General features: G+C 50.1%; 1 protein-coding gene across 3 annotated transcripts in view; it reads right to left on the bottom strand.

Annotated features, from left to right (window-relative positions):
* LOC119464480 (uncharacterized) overlaps positions 1 to 17847 on the bottom strand; it is a 187757-nt gene that overhangs the window by 84423 nt on the left and 85487 nt on the right. The window lies entirely within an intron of this gene.

Raw genomic sequence — 17847 nt, 5'->3', positions numbered from 1 at the left:
GCAGATTCGATGTATCCGGGTTCGACTGTACACGGATTTCTGCACAGCCTTAGTGCTTATGACTACAGACGTTCTCGTGGCGTTAATTATTGGTATACGACTATATAAAATTTGTCACGTATATGTTTGTATGAGTATGCGTATACGTACCCGTATTTGTACATTTCTTTCGCATTTTCATTTGTACCTTTTTTTTTTCGCGGAATAATGTTCCACTATACTATTTACTACGCATTGTTTCTTATTTTTCGAGAAATGATTTTCCTGCGCGCACGAAGGCAGTAAGCGTCTGCGCATGTGCATAACCATCGCGCATTGTTGTGCCTATAATAGTGCAATCTTTTCGTCAATGCGATCAATTTGCACAGTCACGGATCCGTTCGAAGCGAGACGGGCGAAATTTAAGACGAAATAATATCTGTACTGCCTTTCACTTGGATGCTGGCTTAACCGGCATACAAGCTGCTGCTGTAGACACAATTAGACACTATAGCACCAGCGCTTTCTCTAGTAATGTTTTGTAGGAAACTCTACGGCCCATTCCGTCTGCCGGCATTCGGGACGTGCGCGCCACCACGCGGCCTCGGGCTGCCGTGCACTAAGCAACGTTCGCGGGCTGGCTTACTCTGCTGACGCAGCACTTTTACCGAGAGCATTGCCGCCCGTGGGGGGAAAAAACAAAGTGGGCGGTGTGCGGAAATGATCCGGCAATGGATGGGGACTGTTCGTTTTTCTCGGAAGAAAGGGAAAATGGCAGGCAGTAATGACACGACGAGAATCGGGGAGGAGTGTATATAAGGCCAAATAAATGGTGGAGAGGTACACGATAGCCTGTGGTGCATCAGCCTGCACAGAACTGCCGCAGTGTGTGTGCGTGTATATATATATATGGCGTGGCGGTGCTGAGCTCCCGGTGGCGACGCCAAACAGTACAGCGCCGCTTCGCGGCCGTTAAAGAAGTGCGGTGCGCGGCGGTCAGCACGAGTCAAGGACCGCCTGATGGCCGCGTCGGCCTTGGCCACCCGCACGCATACAGCACGTGTACCGCGCGCGCATACACAATAGCTCGTGCAGGCTCTCTCCCACAACACACACGCACTTCCTCCAGCGCGCAGGTCATCCCCTGGCGCTTACCTGCCTGGCGGGAGACCGGCAGCTCAGCAACATCTGCTTTCTCTTTTTTTTTTTTTTTTTTTTTAAAGCGCACCGTGTACTCGATCGTGAAGCACGCTATATGTAACGCTGAGGCGGCTACAGTTCTGCAAGCTATATGCGCACAAAGCCGTGGAATGCGGCAGCCGAGTCAGCCAGGCGCATCGAGCCACCGCGTGCAACCCCCCCCCCCCCCCCCCCCAACATAACATCCGGCAGAAGAAGACACAATGTACGTGCGTGAGCAAAATACAGTAATGCGTGCACGGTGTATATAAATACTATAAAGGGACGTGCAGCGCGGTGAGGTGTTTGCGCGGGGCGACCGTATTGGACAGTGAGCAACGGCCGGGAAGCTGTGGGTGGAGAGGCACGAAGTGTGCTCAAAGGGACGCTCTATAGGGCATTTCAGCTGCAGTAGTGAAATGCAGCTTTTGCGATGCCGAGTATTGCCAGTGTTAGCGCGAGATGAGGCTCGGTAAACCATAAACGACGCAGAGACGAAGACAAAAGACGCCACCTTTTCAGTTTCCACACAAGCTCGAGTATTGACCTCGCGGATTTCGATGGAGTATGCTAAGGCCCAGTTAATTGTTTATTGGCAAATAGTCACTTAATCGAATGCTAAAGAAGCGAAACAGTGAGCTTTGGAAGTATCAAGAACGTTCACTGAGCCAAACAACCACTCAAATGTGAAAAAAAAAAACCGAGTCCGCGGCGTCACATTGACGTAGAGGCCCCGGGGCTCCGGCAATAAATTTTAAAATCGAACTTTGAACTTCATTTTCACGATAATTCATGATAATTGAGTTTTAAAAGAGTGTCTTTACCGTCCAAATTTATTTACTGCTTCTCTTTAGTGTCACTTCAACACCGGAGAAAGGACGACACGAAATCGTACTGAAAGCGCCGAATTAGGCTATAAGAATACGACGCTATTGTTGCGAACAGTGTTGATAAAGAGGACCTCTTTCTGCATACTGTCATAACTGCAAGTGCAGTTACGCCCTGTTCTTTCAGATTCCTTCTTCCGTTTCTTGTGAAAATCGGTCCCCTGAGTTCCCCTTCTTCCAGTTCACACGACAGACAGAGAATAAGAGCTGAAGCATACGTTAAGCAGAATACCCCGGTGGCTACTCTGCACCGAGGGAAAGGGAAGTGTTAGTAGAGACAACGAGCATGGAAAGGAAAATGGCGAAAGGACACGTGTGCGTCGAGTGACTGGTTAACCATCCGACAGACATGACGCCCACGACGGATCCGAATGCGCGCCGTTCCATACTGGAAAACGTTATCCGTAACCGTGTTTAACCAAGGTTTAACGCACTCCTCACTTTCGAAATCGACAGAGTTTAGGTGTTACACCATCCTTCTCACATTATCGATGCGGTTAAGCCGAACTTACATAATAGCTGTCCTTATACATACCACATCACTGCTAAAGTAGTCGTGAACACCTAAGCGTGAGCGACAGTGATATATTGTTAAAGACGCGGGAGGGGCCCTGCGGTGCTAACCGCGCTCCGCAAGCAATTAAGTCCAGCGGAGGCAAGATGAAGATGGACGAGCAAGAGGAACGAGAGTGGGGGGGTGATGCTCAAGTCAAGCACCGAAGACCGATGGCAGAAGAGAAAAGTCAGATAGAAAAGGAGCGTGCGAGATAAGGGCTTACAAGAGCAATGCAGATAGAAAAAAAGGAAGGACTGATAAAAGAGCGACAAGGCCGTGGAAGGGGCGCTGTGAGAAAGTGTATAGTAGACAGACACGCCCGTATTACGAGAGCTGGGCGTCGAGCGCGGAGTGGAATTAAAGGAAAACCGTGAACCGACCTCTCTCAGAACAGCAGCGAAGAAGGGGAGGGGGACTTGTCTAGGCATCTCGGACGCATAATGTTTTTTGCTGTATTTTTGTTGTAAGTTTTACCGTGCCCTACGCGCCATAACGTCACTGTTGAACTTTAGGAGATGGGCTCGGAGAGTAGTGTTCAAACCATAAGTGGCGCGAACGCGAAAGTGCGGAATACGTTGCTCGAGGACGGATTACTTCTTCGTGTAGTGCGCCTACGGAATACACATCGGCCGCTGTGTATGTAGGTCACTGTACTGTTGCGTCGTCACCTGTCACCTATACTACTACCCTTTCCCCTTACACCGGTGAGGAGTAGCCGACTAGAGAAACGTGTCAACGTCTCCGCCAAGCTCTCCTTTCATTTCGTAACGCCTTCCTCCTCTTTCTCCTCTTATTCGACGGCAAGCGACGGATATCCGAGGATCGGGCCGGAAAGCTTCTGTGCAGGATAGACTTGCACCATGCGCCCTAGGAGTGCGGCCCTAGGAGACGACCATTGGTCACCGCTTGCCTTCAAGGTGCAACAATGTTTTCATTATGAACAGGTTTGGATCCACAGCGGGCGCTAGGAAAATGCGACGTCCAGACAAAAGCACAGATCGAAACGTATTTAACTTGGTTCGCTGGTGGACTGTCGATGGGGGGGGGGGGGGGGGGGGGGGGGGGGGGGGGGCATCTATTGGAGGCTCTTGCGGCGCGTGGCTCCTGGCTGAGAAGATCTTACTCCCAGCTAGACTCCAGATTCTAACAGCCAATTTCGTCAGCGTGTATATGGAGCAAAAAAAAAAAAAAAAAAAAAAAAAAAAAAAAAAACAAGGTGAAGCACATACGAACACGCCCCGTGCGAATCTTTCGAACTTCTTTCACCGGCGTTCACCAGGCTGCTGAAGTCGTTTGAGCAATGCCCGCGACACGGAAGAAATTTATACATCCCGACGCAATTTTTATCATGACAACCTTGGAAGAAGCTTTCGCGATTACCGGGTACTCTGTTTTGGTTCGAATTTCTCAAAAAAGGAAAACTTTTTTTTTTTTTCACCGCGTATCGATGGAACACTGGACAAATTGACAGGTTGCTGCGATAACGTTGCTAGCAAAGCCTCCGCTGGCTGGTCGCTACGGTGGCTACGTGCTCCCGTATATTAAACATGCTTATCAGCTTACCAGCAGCCACAGGCTCACAGCTATACAAGAGCCTTTGATTGGGAATCTACGTACGAGCGCAACTCGGGAGTATGGCGTGCCTACGTAGGCTAGGGTACCTAGCCTTTTGGAACATCGAGCAGCACTTTTTTTTTTCCGTGTCGAATGGATATACAGCCACACGAAAGGCGCAGCACGTTTTACGAGGAAGAAATCGCAGCTACGGCTCTATATACTGCAGACCCAAGCGACATTCGTATTCCACGCGAACACGCGCACAACCTCCCTCGCCCACACAGGGTGGTGTCGATGCACGGCCTTATTCCGGCATCCGGAACGCTGGAAACGCGCTCGCGTCGATGATCGAGAGTCAAGGAGAATATAAATGGGCTAAAATATACGCCCGTGTAAGAGAGGGGAGAGTCAATGTATCAACTTGGCATGGCGAGAGGAACGGGCGCCCGATCGAGACGATTCGGGAGCTATACAACGCCCCGACGTTCTTCCGCATCGAGACGAGAGCAGTTATACCAATGCGTATATGGCCTTGGCGATCGACAGAGACCGGTAAAATTTGCCAGTACTGGTGTCGATCCGGTTGTAAAGAAAGAAAGAAGGAGACAGAAATGAGGGGGAAGAAATGAAATGATCAGCCTGGTTTAAGCAAGCGCATGTGCGCCCTTTGTTGAGTGCAGAGCACATCGTGCAGTGTGCCACAAGGGAGAGAAGTGCATAATAGGGAGTTTTCGCGGATCACTTTTGCAGTCCGCTATAATCGGACCAGCGTATCCTAATTCAGCTTGCACACAGGCTGCAGAAAGGTAGAAGGCTACCCTCGCTCCGTGGCAGAGCCGATTGTACGCAGTGTATCAATGTCTTAAACTGCAAGATACGCTCAGCTAAAACTGCCTAATGACCGTAAATGCGGAGAAGTCGGTCGAGGGAGCACGTCCCTGTCCTGCTGCTCAACAACGATATAGGTTAAATGGGCGGTCAGAGACGCGGAAGAGAAGAGGGGAAGGTGAGGTGACGATGCCATACTACAGCGAGTATTAGTGATCCGTCCCCTGTATACGGAATACACACCGTGAACGCTTCTTAGAGCTGCACGCCACACGCACCGTCAGTTTAACGCAGTCTACTACCATGACTCCTCTGTACTCAAATGTGCGGTCATACAAGAAGATTAAAAAGGAAAAAAATTAGGCACCGCACTCGTGCACTAATATAGACACCCATGCACGGACACGAACCCACATACCTCCGAGACCCCCAAAAGCTTGAACAGCTCGGACTATAGTACAACACTCACGCCCGACGTCAAGTCTTGCTGGCTAGTCAACCGACCAAAGAAACGACCGCCAACCAGTGATGCCCGAATGATGCGCCGATATCCTGCACTATCCTGCGCAAGCTGGAATCAGGTATAGCGCAAGACAGGGGTAATTAGAGATCGCAGGAAGAGAGAGGCCTTCGTCCTGCAGTGGACATAAATGTAGGCTGATGATGATGATGGTGGTGGTGATGATGATTATGATGGTGATGATGATCCTGCATTTCGCATTCCCTCCTCGTCCATGCCCAAAGACAATGCAGTGTCTCTCCAGATGTCGGAAACTCTTCGGCGTGTCGCAGTACATGTAGTCCGCTTTACTTCCTTAGGGCGACATGAGGGCTGTGCATGCACATTAATGCGCCACGTGATCGATTCTCACTAATGGTCAACAAACAGAGACGTTAGAAATGGGGAAAAAAAAAATACTGCGAGAGAATAGCTGTAGATGTGGCGTGGGTGAATAGACCAAGTGGCCCTCCCAAGGCGTCGCCGGCTGAACCAGACGGTGCAGGGGTCAGAGTGCATTGAGGCAACGCACCACGAAAAAACATTTGACAGCGACCTGCTATCGCAACAGGTAAGCAGGCACGTGTTTCAGGCGTGACTTTGGATTCCAGGACGTAGTAAGGTCAGAAAGAGGGAGAAAAAAAAAGACAATGGAAAGCCTGGAAGACGGAATAGCAACAGAATAAGCGCCGCGCCCCGGTTGGCTTGACACGGCAGCTTTCTTGGCTCCGCCTTGGCTGCCCATCTCTTGCCCCCCCCCCCCCACCCCGCCCCCCCCGCCCTTCCCCCCTCTCCCCCCCCCCCCTTTATCTTACCAAACAGCGTGAAAATGTCAGAAAACTTAACATGCGTTCAAACCAGCAGATTTCGTATCTGCGAGCAAAACTCCATACCGTAAGCGCCATCAATATTGTCTGCCACTGTTACATTTTGGCGAGACTAAAGCAAATGAACGTATTAGCGCAACGTTTTTCCCTGAACAGGCTCCATCGTCTTCACGGGGCAAAATAAACTGATGTGCTACTCGGTTCCTCGGAAAGTCGACTTTTCATTCTAGGATGTTATTTACAAATGGCATGGCACAAACACAAAAATCGCGGTTACAGCGCGCGTCTAGAACCTGTTGGTATACAAAACCAGGTAGGTATGCCAGGATGGGGTTTTCCTTTAGAAGCCACTACGCGTAAACTCACTGCAACGAGTACGGAAGGCTTTTGAAAACACAACCTGGTGCCGCATACCGAAGAAAACGAACCCGCACTGGCGAACGTGCCAAGGAAAATCTTCCGCACCATCACAACCCGCTCGCTTTCCAACACAGCCTTAAACCCTTGACATTTCTCCCCTTCGGGGAACAAGAAAATAGCGGTAAAATAAAATATGTGGTTGATCCCTCTTATATAGGAATCGGTATAGAACACGAAAGTGAAACGTGTCTTCACAGAAGTAGTGTAACGTTTATTGCACATTGATATATAATGTCTATTGGTGTTTTGTGGCTAAAGCGCCCTTAGGCGTTGATGCACCCACGCTGACGCCTGGTGGCACGTCTCCTCCATCACGACTACCAACGTCGATGACCATGAGCAACCGTCGTGCATATGGAAGCTGCACTACGCTGCACACGCTAGCACAACGCGAAAGACGAAGCACGTAACTGACACACTAATACAACGCGCAAGACAAAGCACGTAACTGAATCGTCACCGAGTCAAATCAGCGCGTACAGCGCGTCGTAATTGCAGCCTCCGCGATCAACTTCAGAAACATTTTCAGAGCTAATTGCGGAGGCCACGCTCCGCTGTGCTGAGTACGGTGAACGCCACCTGGCGTTGGTAGTGCTTCTTGATGCCAGCGTCCCTTCGAATGCTGGCATCGAGGCGTCGTAGTGCTGAGACCACCGAAGCGTTCACTGTCGGTGCGCGTTAGTGTCATAATGCAGTACTTCTCTTTTCTGCTCGTAGGCGGCGGCATCGCCCCGAGCAAGAGCGCGGGTACACGGAGGAGTGTTAGATATATAAGGCGCGTCTGTGTAGCTCTCTGCAAATGCGTTTGTGGCGCAATGGGTTAAACGCTCGGCGATCTATCGTCGCGGACCGAGAGGTCGTGGGTTCGATTTCCAAATTTTGCATGTTTGTGGAACTTTTTCTTCTGGTTTCTTTCTTTGTATTATGTTCGTGTACATTGTAAGAACGTCATTCCGTATTTCCGTATGACGTATTTCCGTGACGGAAATACGTCAGTGAAGTCTTGGTGGACCCCGGCATAAAACACTTTCGTGTTAAAAAAATTAAGAACATCCACAAGAAAACAACGTAGTCGCGGAAAAAGAAACATCGACCCGTCCCCTTGCTTTGCAAAACCAGCAATAAATCCACCATTTCTGGAAGACGTAAATCAAACCGCAATGTTTCTATTTTTTTCTTTTCACGCTAGAGATCCGCTTCCAGGACAGTATAGCGTGCTTCTAAAAAATAATAAGCCAAGCTCTGCTCGCTGTTCCTACTGTGGGAGGCATTGGTATTCTCCGCAATGCCTTTTTTGTGTACTATATACACTCTATGGCTATAGATTCCAGATACAGGATGAATCCTTTTCACCCTTCCCCCAATTCCTCTCTCTGTCTCTCTCTCAGCAAAGGCCATTTCCTACTGCACTCGCACACACACAGGCGCGCCCTCCGGCAAATCCCGAGTTATGCATCGCACGGTTCACGGTCCTTCCCCGCTGGGCGAGGAATCCAGGATGCCGACCTCTCGCGAGCTCTGTCTACTTGTTTGCACTCTTCGGCACGCTCCCATGGCCATATATACCTTGCCACCAGCTACGCGCACCATCGGCTCCTTTTTCTTCCGCATACGGGAATAGGACTGCGTGGAAGCAAAGACGACGAGCATTCAGCTATAAGGGCGGTTATTCGCAAGAGGGCACCCGCTTGCTTCGGTTCGCCGACGCCCATTCACGGCTTCCTAACGAGAGATAAAGAAAGAAAGAAAGAAAAAGATAGAAAATGCGCAGGTGCCGAAGGGCGTGCTGCATCACTAGAGTTACTGTATAAGCTTCCTGAGTCTATACAGTAACTATGCTTCACTTCCTGACAGCGCCGCCTAGTGAGCTCGATCGGAGATGGATGGACGGTTCCTAGGCGCTTTGGTAGAGCGTGTCGCGGAATACTTTGCTGCTATGTGATACCTTGAACAATCGACGAGCGCCGTTTCCGCACAAATATCGTTAAAAAAACAATAAAAAAACAAGCGCAAACTTTTTTTTTTTTTTTTACACGGATGGAGAGAAGTTTACACAGCAAGCCGCACTTGAAGCGACAACGTTTATACACCTATAGGCGCCTGTTTCCTTCAGCGACGATGGCTGCATCTCAGTAGAAATTGAGTAAACAGGAACTGTATACACCATAAGTGCATATTGTTCTGTGAAGCAGCAGCGCAATTTCCTGAGCGGGAGAATCCGTGTGCAGTAGCTTGATTCGAGGCGGTAGCCACGGCATGGTTTATTCGCTGGCGTAGGGATTGTCGGCAGTTGGAGATGTTCTAACTGATGCACCACGGATACTACGCGAGGTTTCAACTAACCGAATGACAATGAGCAGCTTGACACCGCTGCGGCGAAGTAATGAGACGCCGAGTCTCATCGCCTGAAAATGAAATCAGTCTCTCGCTGTTGTTGTCTAGTTCGGAAACGGTTACAAACAAGTACGGCTTGATGAAAACTAAAGGCCCCATGCTTCCGAACAATCCCGTTGTTTCGACGACAGTGCCAGGAAGGCTGAATGGCTCGTCTCCGCGTAACTCGGAGAAGAATTTCCGTCGCATTACATTTCTCCAAGGCTCACTACAAGGGTTCGCGGTAAAGCACGCGCTAAGATGTGAGCCGACAATTACAGCGCCTCTGCCTGAACCCAACGGTCGACTGCGGCAGACGCGAGTCGAGTCAAAAGAGTGACGGGCGGAAATTGCAATGTGGGCAGTAATTACGTTATTTGTGATCAGCTCGACGTTCGCGTCGGAGTTTCGGGTGCTTGCCAAAGGCCACTCGCTTGTCGCCGAGTGGGAGCCCTTGCGCGAAAAGGCGTATATTGTACGTCCGATGACCATTCCCTGTCTTTAAATCTCCTCACGTCAGCTCATCAAGCGACGACCGTACGTGCATGAGAACACCCACCCACTAACACCACTAACAAAGATTTAAAAATACTGTATGCGCAAGCGTATATACGCTTGGTCAAACCGTCATTACATTCCGTTGCGTTCGCTTTTGTTCTGGGACTTAGCCCTCCCACAAACTAGGCGATAGTGTTTTTTAAGGGCAGCTCTATAGCCTTCTTGCGAGACACTTGGCTGGACACAGGGCTTTAGGGATGTCACAACGTGATTAACTCTTGTGTACGTTCGTCATCTTCATTACCACCACTTATCAATTATTTCCTCCGTCATCACTTTTCCCAAGTGAAGAGTAGCAGGTCAGAGTAAACCAAAGCCACCCCCTAGAGCCTACAGCGTAAACTAAATGCGGAATCAGCGACAATGCGCATGCGCTGGAACCTAGATTTGTAGGTTCTTTTGCACGAACGGTGTTTAGTGTACGTTATCTTTGGATACGCTTTTTTCTAGAATTCCCTAATAATACCGCGCTCGCTTGTCACCTGGGCACAGACTGTGTATAACATACCACGCAAAAATGATGATCTCTACCGCAGGCGCTGGGTCACTACATGCAGGGAAACAATGCAAAAAGAGCTCAATGAAGCATGTGGTAAGAGAACGCGCTGAACACAGGATAAAAATAAAATATAAGCACGCGTATTATGGACGTTGTGGCCCTCTAAACTGATGAATGAGGAAAACAAGAGTAATTATCGAGCATGACGTGCCATCAATGACACGGCCCGCGCGCACTCAGGCGAACGTTTAATTAAGTGCGAGGCTCGCGGTTAACAGCTGCAGAAACGAAACCGTCTTAGTCGGAAAGGAAATCCGGCAAGCGCAAGAAAACAGGACAAAATGAGAGAGAATACCTTACTGGATCTTAGGATGCTAAAGCCCACAGCAACGAAACGCCGCGAGTCGTCATTGTCTCAAAAGCCCCCTTGCGGCACCACCGGAAAGTCCATTGTACTCGCCCCACTCCAAACTCAAGGTCAGACACATCGCCTTCAGCCACTCCACTGGCTGCCGTCCCGCCCAACGCGCGCATCGGAACAAGTTGGCGCACGACGCGACCCACACGCTAGCACGAATCAATGAGCTCTGTCTAAGGGGAGACAGTCTACGTATGACATGTGCCGTATGAAGATGCCGGCGCCAAATTTCTCCAGCTATACGAAACACGAGTGGGACGACAAAAAAAAAAAAAAAAAGGGGGGGGGGGGGGGGGGCGATACATTGAAGGCGAGCGAGGAATTAGCTGCAGCGGTTGCTGCTCGACTCGCCGAACCGCTTATCCGCGTCTGAGGAGCAACGCCACCCCGCCCCAGCGACGTCTTACTGTAACTGACAACGGAATCAAAAAGACGCAAGAAACAGTGAAGGGCAGCGGGTAAAGGGAAGAGCGCGCAGGCGTCGGTAAGCGCCCTTCGCTAAGGAAAGTTAATGGGCGCTCCCCGCAATTTGGCGATCCTGGCGCCTTTCGTTGCAGAGGCGGCGGCCACCGCCGAGGCATCTAAGCATTATAAGAACGCGCGGCTGCCGGCATCAGGGCGGCAAAGAAAGCCCCCTCCAACAGGCGAACACGTGGCGGGCGTGTCCGAGCTTTCACGGGTGTACCTTTCCTCTGGCTGCTTTCCCGTGCTGAAGATGTGGAGCAGAGGGCTTGTCTAGCAACGTAACCTTTCCTTGCCTAAAATATCAGCCCCGAGGTTGCATATTGCACTGTTGTACACATAAAACCTGCACCCAGAATGTCAGCTCCTGCGGGTATCTCTAAAGCACACAGACCTCTTAATGGAATAGCGCGTCGGAGTGCACGGGATATTGCGACATTGTTATATTTGGGCTATATCACATTCCTGAACCATTCGGTATATATGGGCGCCTCTGGGTGCCTATGTCCATTCTGGGCTAATCCTCCAGAATGGGTGTATGCCCCTCGGACACAACAGGCATACAGAATCGTTAAACGTAATAAGAAATGTGCCTTCACTTATCTGTGCATACACCTCCCAACAGCGTGGGTTCTTCCCTCGACAAGCATATGGTACCTCGCCTACGTCATCGCTGCTTAGGCATGCCACACTGTGCACACGCCTGATTAGGTGTTTGTATTTCGGCGTAGCTTGTGAGCCCGGTGTAGTGCATAAGCACGACATTTGCACTAGAATAAACTGGCCTGTCCTTTGCGTAAACAAACAATGCCTGAAATAAACACGCTGCACAGGATCAAAATAAACAACTGCGTGCCTCGTTTTAATGCACCACTGCGCTTCGTATTGATTCCAGCCGTGTGCGTTACATGTGCATACTGTCTTTTTAGTAATCATGTAAAAATATCTGAACAACACCATGAGACAGGAAAGCGGCTAGCAATTGTCTCCGAAAAAGAACGCCACGCCCACCTGCTGGCACATGAGAGGGAAAAGATAAATATGAATAAGGAGACAAAGAAAGAAAGGGAGGGGCAGGCTCATTACAACAAATCGCGCAGCCGCACGCAGAGTACGAGCATTACAGACGAGAGTCTGTAGTCCCATAGTGGACGATAATTTTGCTCAGCAGCACGCACCGCGACAACTGCTGAATGTGGTACATTCTATAACAGCAAGTGATCAAGCGTTTCACTGTGTAGTGTCCACGAGAAAGAAGGCATCGGCTCCGTCCTTGTCGGTGAAGGCGACATTAACACAACTAATGCGCAACTTACGTAATGTAGCACCACGTGGTAACACGCGTCACATGCCGTACCAAGTATATCAGCACAGCCGACGAGAGTCGAGTACGTCCCGGATAGTTGACAAGAAGTACGGCATCATTGTGATACCCGTATCGGCTCGAAGGTCTACCTTTCTGAAATAAAACCGTCGATCGATGCTGGAGAAAGGTAAACCTGCTGGAACATGTCCCGGCGTCTATACAGAACGACCAACTATATCGAAAGTTTCGTATTCTAAAAGCAAGCGCTCTGGCACTGCTCCGATGATAATGAGGGCCCAAGTTATGTCAGGCTGACAACTAATACCGTATACGGATCCAAAATCAAGAAGATGGCCGACGGACAGTAACGCACTGTGGCATAGAATTTACATAAAGAGGGGCAAAGTGCCTCAGATAGGCTGGCCAATGTTACGATAGGTGGACCTATCTTTGGTGACAAAGAGAAGTCCGCCTATAGACACGTTTGGCAGCCTTTCCGATGAATTTTACCCTGTTTATATACGTATATACCGTATACAGTATACTTTGTGAACATAGCCATGTTGCTGCGATAGAATCTTGGCGCATTTCGAAGCAGAGTTCACAATATTTAAGCTTTAAGAAATGGGCGCCCAAGGACCGCGACACGGATGCAGAAACCAATACTTTTCACCTGCGATGAACGAAATCTGCGACCGCGGACGTACACGACCTCCCCGAGTCAGAGATCCTCTACTTTCACGTCGCTTAATCAAATTGAGTGGCGCCCGTGTCGAAAAAGAGGTGTAGTGCCCACACGTCTGGATGGGTATTAATGAGCTCATCCCTATATTATAGGCGAGAATTTGCGCATAACGAATCACGCCATTAATCATTTCCAGCTTAACCTAGAAAGAATGCGGGCAGGAGGAAATTAACCCCATCCGTTCGCGGTAATTAAGAGTTTCGTAATGACCGGTGCAGGTGCGGACGACGGGCTTGTATACACGGGGAAATTCCCGGGTCGGCTAAAAATAAGGCGGCCGGCGAGCGACCAGCGAAGCAGCACTATACTCGTGCTAATCTTTTCACTTACGAGCGCAAAGATGCCTTTTGTTTCCCTCTCTCTCACTCTTTACATCTCTTCCTCTTTGTTTCATTTTTCTTTTTATGTATGTATTTTATTTGTTGTCGGGGGCCTGCCGTGTTTATCGCACCACGCGCAGGTCGATTTCGAGCGGTAGGGCGCATTAGCCCAAACGGCTAATCACAACGCGACGAGAAATTAAAGGAAGAAAAAAAATACACTGCCTTCTGTTGTGTTGCGTATATCACTGGCTGATAGAGTGAGAAAAAGAAGAAGGAGATATAAAGGGTAAAAGAAATGCAGGGAAGGTTAACCAGGACTGCATGAGCCCGGTTGGTTGTATATATGCCCTGCATTGGGGAAAATAATTAGAAGGCAGAAAGCCCAACAGGTGGGGCTCACTGGAAAATCGCAGACGCAATTAATTCTCAGCCCTGCTGTGTCCCAAACGGACGCTCATCGATTTCAAGAAATCGCATCAGCGCTTCTGCGGCAGCTTTGATGGCCGAGACCACGGTTCCAAGATATTGGTTAGTGTGGAAGACATTTCTTTATTACCGATGAGACCATATGACTAATGACATTATTTACTTGCCTATAGCACGATTATTTGTTTGATTGGTCATTCAAATAAAACACCTCTATTCTAAGTCTTCCGAAGTGCAACCGTTGACTTCTGAACGCAAGACGAACTAAATCCACACAAGTCATTATCCAGGCAAGAAGGACGTGACGAATAGCAAACCACTTCCTGGCAACCTACATACGCGCCCTTCCGGGTAGAAAAAAACATGCTATGTACACGTTCCCTTACTATACTTCAATAAATTTGAGATCATCAATGCTGAGGAATGGCGATGTTATCGGCGCGCACTGGGAATGATGCGGCAGCAGTACACGTTCCAACCCTGCAGTTTTCGGTCGACGCGGGACGCTCATCAACCTGTCACGTCGAGTCGCGGAGCCGTCAACGCTCGTCTTTCATCGACCTGAACTGCGAAAATTTTGGGCGAGACGTGGCACGCGGCAGTATGCGGATAAGAATCGACACGCTTTCCTTCTTGGAAAGCCGCCGTAACACATCCCAGGGTCGCTATAGACGTATAATCGAAGCCCAATGGTCTTCGCCTCGTCAAATGTATAAGCAACCGCATAGCGCGCTCTCAGCGCCGACATACGTACACGGCGCTTTCAAACAACGGTCGTCGAGGTACCGGTAAACACCAGACTCGCTCGTCCGTCGGCATCAATTTCGCTTTGTCCGGGGCATCGCCACGCCATATAATATAAGCGCGGTATAACCTCGCAGAGATTGAGAAGACACCGCGCGTATGAAACTGTGCCAATTGCTGCGCTCGAAAATGTCAGCTATAGAGACCAGGAAGAGGAGTGTCGTATCATTCCGAGTCGGCCTGACGGAAAAGAACTGTGAGATAATTCGTGGAGAGATCGCGTGAACAGCAAGACGCGATCCATGTCTAGGGAGGCGCACACAATGATCGTGACGACGTCAACGCCGATATCTTAATCTTGTCTTGTCCAAAAAGAACAAAAACGCAAAAGCCGGTTCGCGGCACTGATTGAAGACAAGCAGACGTGTTTTTTTTTTTTCGTTTTTTTTTTTACCACCAAAACAAACTTATACAGGGCGGGCATTCTGGATGAGACCTAGGAAGCATATACATGCCACGTTGTTTTTGCGTGTATATAGGCTCCCTAATGAGACCCTTGTGTCGGGACGCAAGAACACCTCTGGACTGTCGCACGTGGCTAAAACGTGCGCGTGCTGTGGCTATATCCCTATAGTGCTTTAGAGCAGGTGCTGACGCGCTCTATAAGGGATATTATGGCGACGTCCAGGAAGATGTCGTTGCAAAGGAGATATTTAGAACTCACTGCTCTCCATACGTGCGGGATGTATACCTCCCAAGCTACTGTACGCATGTCTGACCTAGTCGGGGGTTAACCACAACTGCGCAGACTTGTGCTAAAGACAGTGAAGCTTTAGCTTGTCCGCTATTCCGGCAAACGCAGGCGTAGTGAGCGTTTTGCCGGATGGGCGAAAGGCGTAAATGTGCGCGGCTTGGCAGGTCATGTCACCTGGTGGTGCAAAGCTGAACCAGACAAACACAGAACTATCATTACATCAACAACGTGTATTCTACTTCGCTGCTAGTGTAGTTCACTATTATTACTGTTGTTATTATAAGAAAGCCGTCACGATTGGGGGTTCTCGTATATGTTGTACAGTGCGGTCCCCTGTTAAAAGGAACACTCAAATATGCGGCCCTCACTTGGCTGGCGTCCTAGCTGCAAGTGGATGCCGGAAGCAATGTCCGTGCACTGCACAGGTGTGTCGAAAGGAGTGAGAGCTACCAACCTACAAGTTATCTTCTCCAAACCCAGGCGCGATTGTACTCTCGCGAGAGAGGAAAATCCGGACATGCTCTGCACTCAAGTGTTCCCTTTAACAGTGGCCCCTTTTGTATGTAATGAAGTCTTGCGTACACCTGGCGTGGATACACGTATGCTTAAATAAAAAGTCTAAAGCGTGCGCCCTCCGACGTTGCTGTGAGTTTGTAAGGGACGTTCTAGAGCGTCCGCGTCTTCCGCGTGCGGGAAGCCTGGAGTGCTAGAGTTCGTCGCCACCGTCTGGTACGTACGCAGTCCTTCGCAGACCGACCTTGACACATCGGCGTCGAACGAACAGGCCGCAAGTCGCAGGCACAGACGACAGGGCGACAGGCACGTGACAGGCGATACTAAACTCGTCGACAAAGGGTTGCACGCGCAAAACGAGGCAGTTGAATAACTATATATTGCACGTGCGACGCTCAATCTTTCATAGCTGATATAGGCAGTACAAGTACACGACAGCTCGCCCACCTACCTGTCCTTAAAGGGCCTCTCACCAAGCCACACAGAAAATTTCGATTATCCGCTGGAAGTTGTCACGTGCCCTCTATAGGGAGCGTTCTGCCGCAAGAATTTTTCAACTTGGTTCATCAATAGCCGAGATAGAAATATTTCAGCGCCGCGAAACTATTTCAGGAGGCAAGCTTTACCGCCACATGCACATTCTCTCCACTCAGCCCCGTCTAGCCTCCGCAAGCGAAATTCCTTCCCAGCGTTCTCCCACACCCGAGCTCAAGAATCGCGCGACGCATACGTCATGGGTTCCCGCCTTCCTTTTTAACCCTTCACTTTTACCGGAGCTCGCGGTTAATCACCACCTATAGTCTTCGGCGTCTTGCATTCGCCCTAACAAACGCCATGGATCCAACTATGGGCGATCGCAGCTGCACGTCACTGCTTTCTCCAACAGCCCAATTGATTGCGCCCATGATCACTCTCCCACAAGGTGGCGCTGCCATAGCGCCTCCCCGGAATCGCTTTCTCGACAAGTTCACGTCCATCTCTCTGCAGAGGCCACTCGTCCCCGCTACGTGATGCGACTGCGTGCCGGGAACCTCCACATCTTTCACACAACGTAAGCGTCATGCATCTTCAGTGGCCGTCAAGTGTGCAAGGCGCCTTCCGAGGATTGCGATATCGCGGCTCCGGAAGCAACGTGCGGTCACGTGCGAGCGTCATTAGACGAACGCGCCCGACGGTTTACGATATATACCGCGCGCGTCAAATGCTCCTGCAGGAGTAGAGACGCCCCCCAACCGTTCGCAAGGGGCACAAGCGGACGGCTCCTTGCGGAAAAGTGGCCGGCATGCCGTCCGTTTACAAACACACGAGCCGAGCTCAGCTGGAGGGAAAGGTATAAAGCGGCTAACGAGAAAACAGGAGGAAAGACGATGATGAGCTCACGAAGAAGAAGACTCTGAAGCGCCCGGCACCTTGAACCGGCGAGAAAAAAAAAAGCTGCCTGCGGCGGCCTGGGCCTTGAATCAGCGCTTGTCGCCGGATTGCGAAAGACGTACGCGGAGAGGAAAAGGGGCTCGCTTGCATACGCGAAATGCGGCGAAACGTGTGGAGTTGCACACGTGTGTACGATCTGCTCACACGGAGCGGCCGTGCGCGGACTTTACTGTCGTCCTATAGTGTCACGTCCTACAGTGTCAGTTACAACCACTGATCTCCATTAAATGGTTGATGCCTAAGAATTCAGCAGAAGCTTTTTCCATAAAACCGTACTACCCGGCGCCTCTGTGCATCCCCGCTGTTTGTTTCTGAGGGACGCAGATATCGAAGGAAGTTACGCCTTCGTCGTGACGTCAGGGTACTTGGGGATCGCAATTGGCTGGCGCGCGTACACCAATCATCCTCGAGGAGGACAGCGGTGCATTTTCCACGCCATTGCGAAGTTGTCGATGACTGTACTGCCGACTTCTAATTGGTCGGCGCGTTTTCTTTTAATATAAAAAACCGTCAGCGTTACAATTACCACATCCCATGCGCGATGCATCTGTTAGGGACGTTCG

This window comes from Dermacentor silvarum, chromosome 9 (genome assembly GCF_013339745.2).
Source record: "Dermacentor silvarum isolate Dsil-2018 chromosome 9, BIME_Dsil_1.4, whole genome shotgun sequence".
Taxonomy (NCBI): Eukaryota; Metazoa; Arthropoda; class Arachnida; order Ixodida; family Ixodidae; genus Dermacentor; species Dermacentor silvarum.
This window is presented reverse-complemented; position numbering and strand designations above follow the sequence as displayed.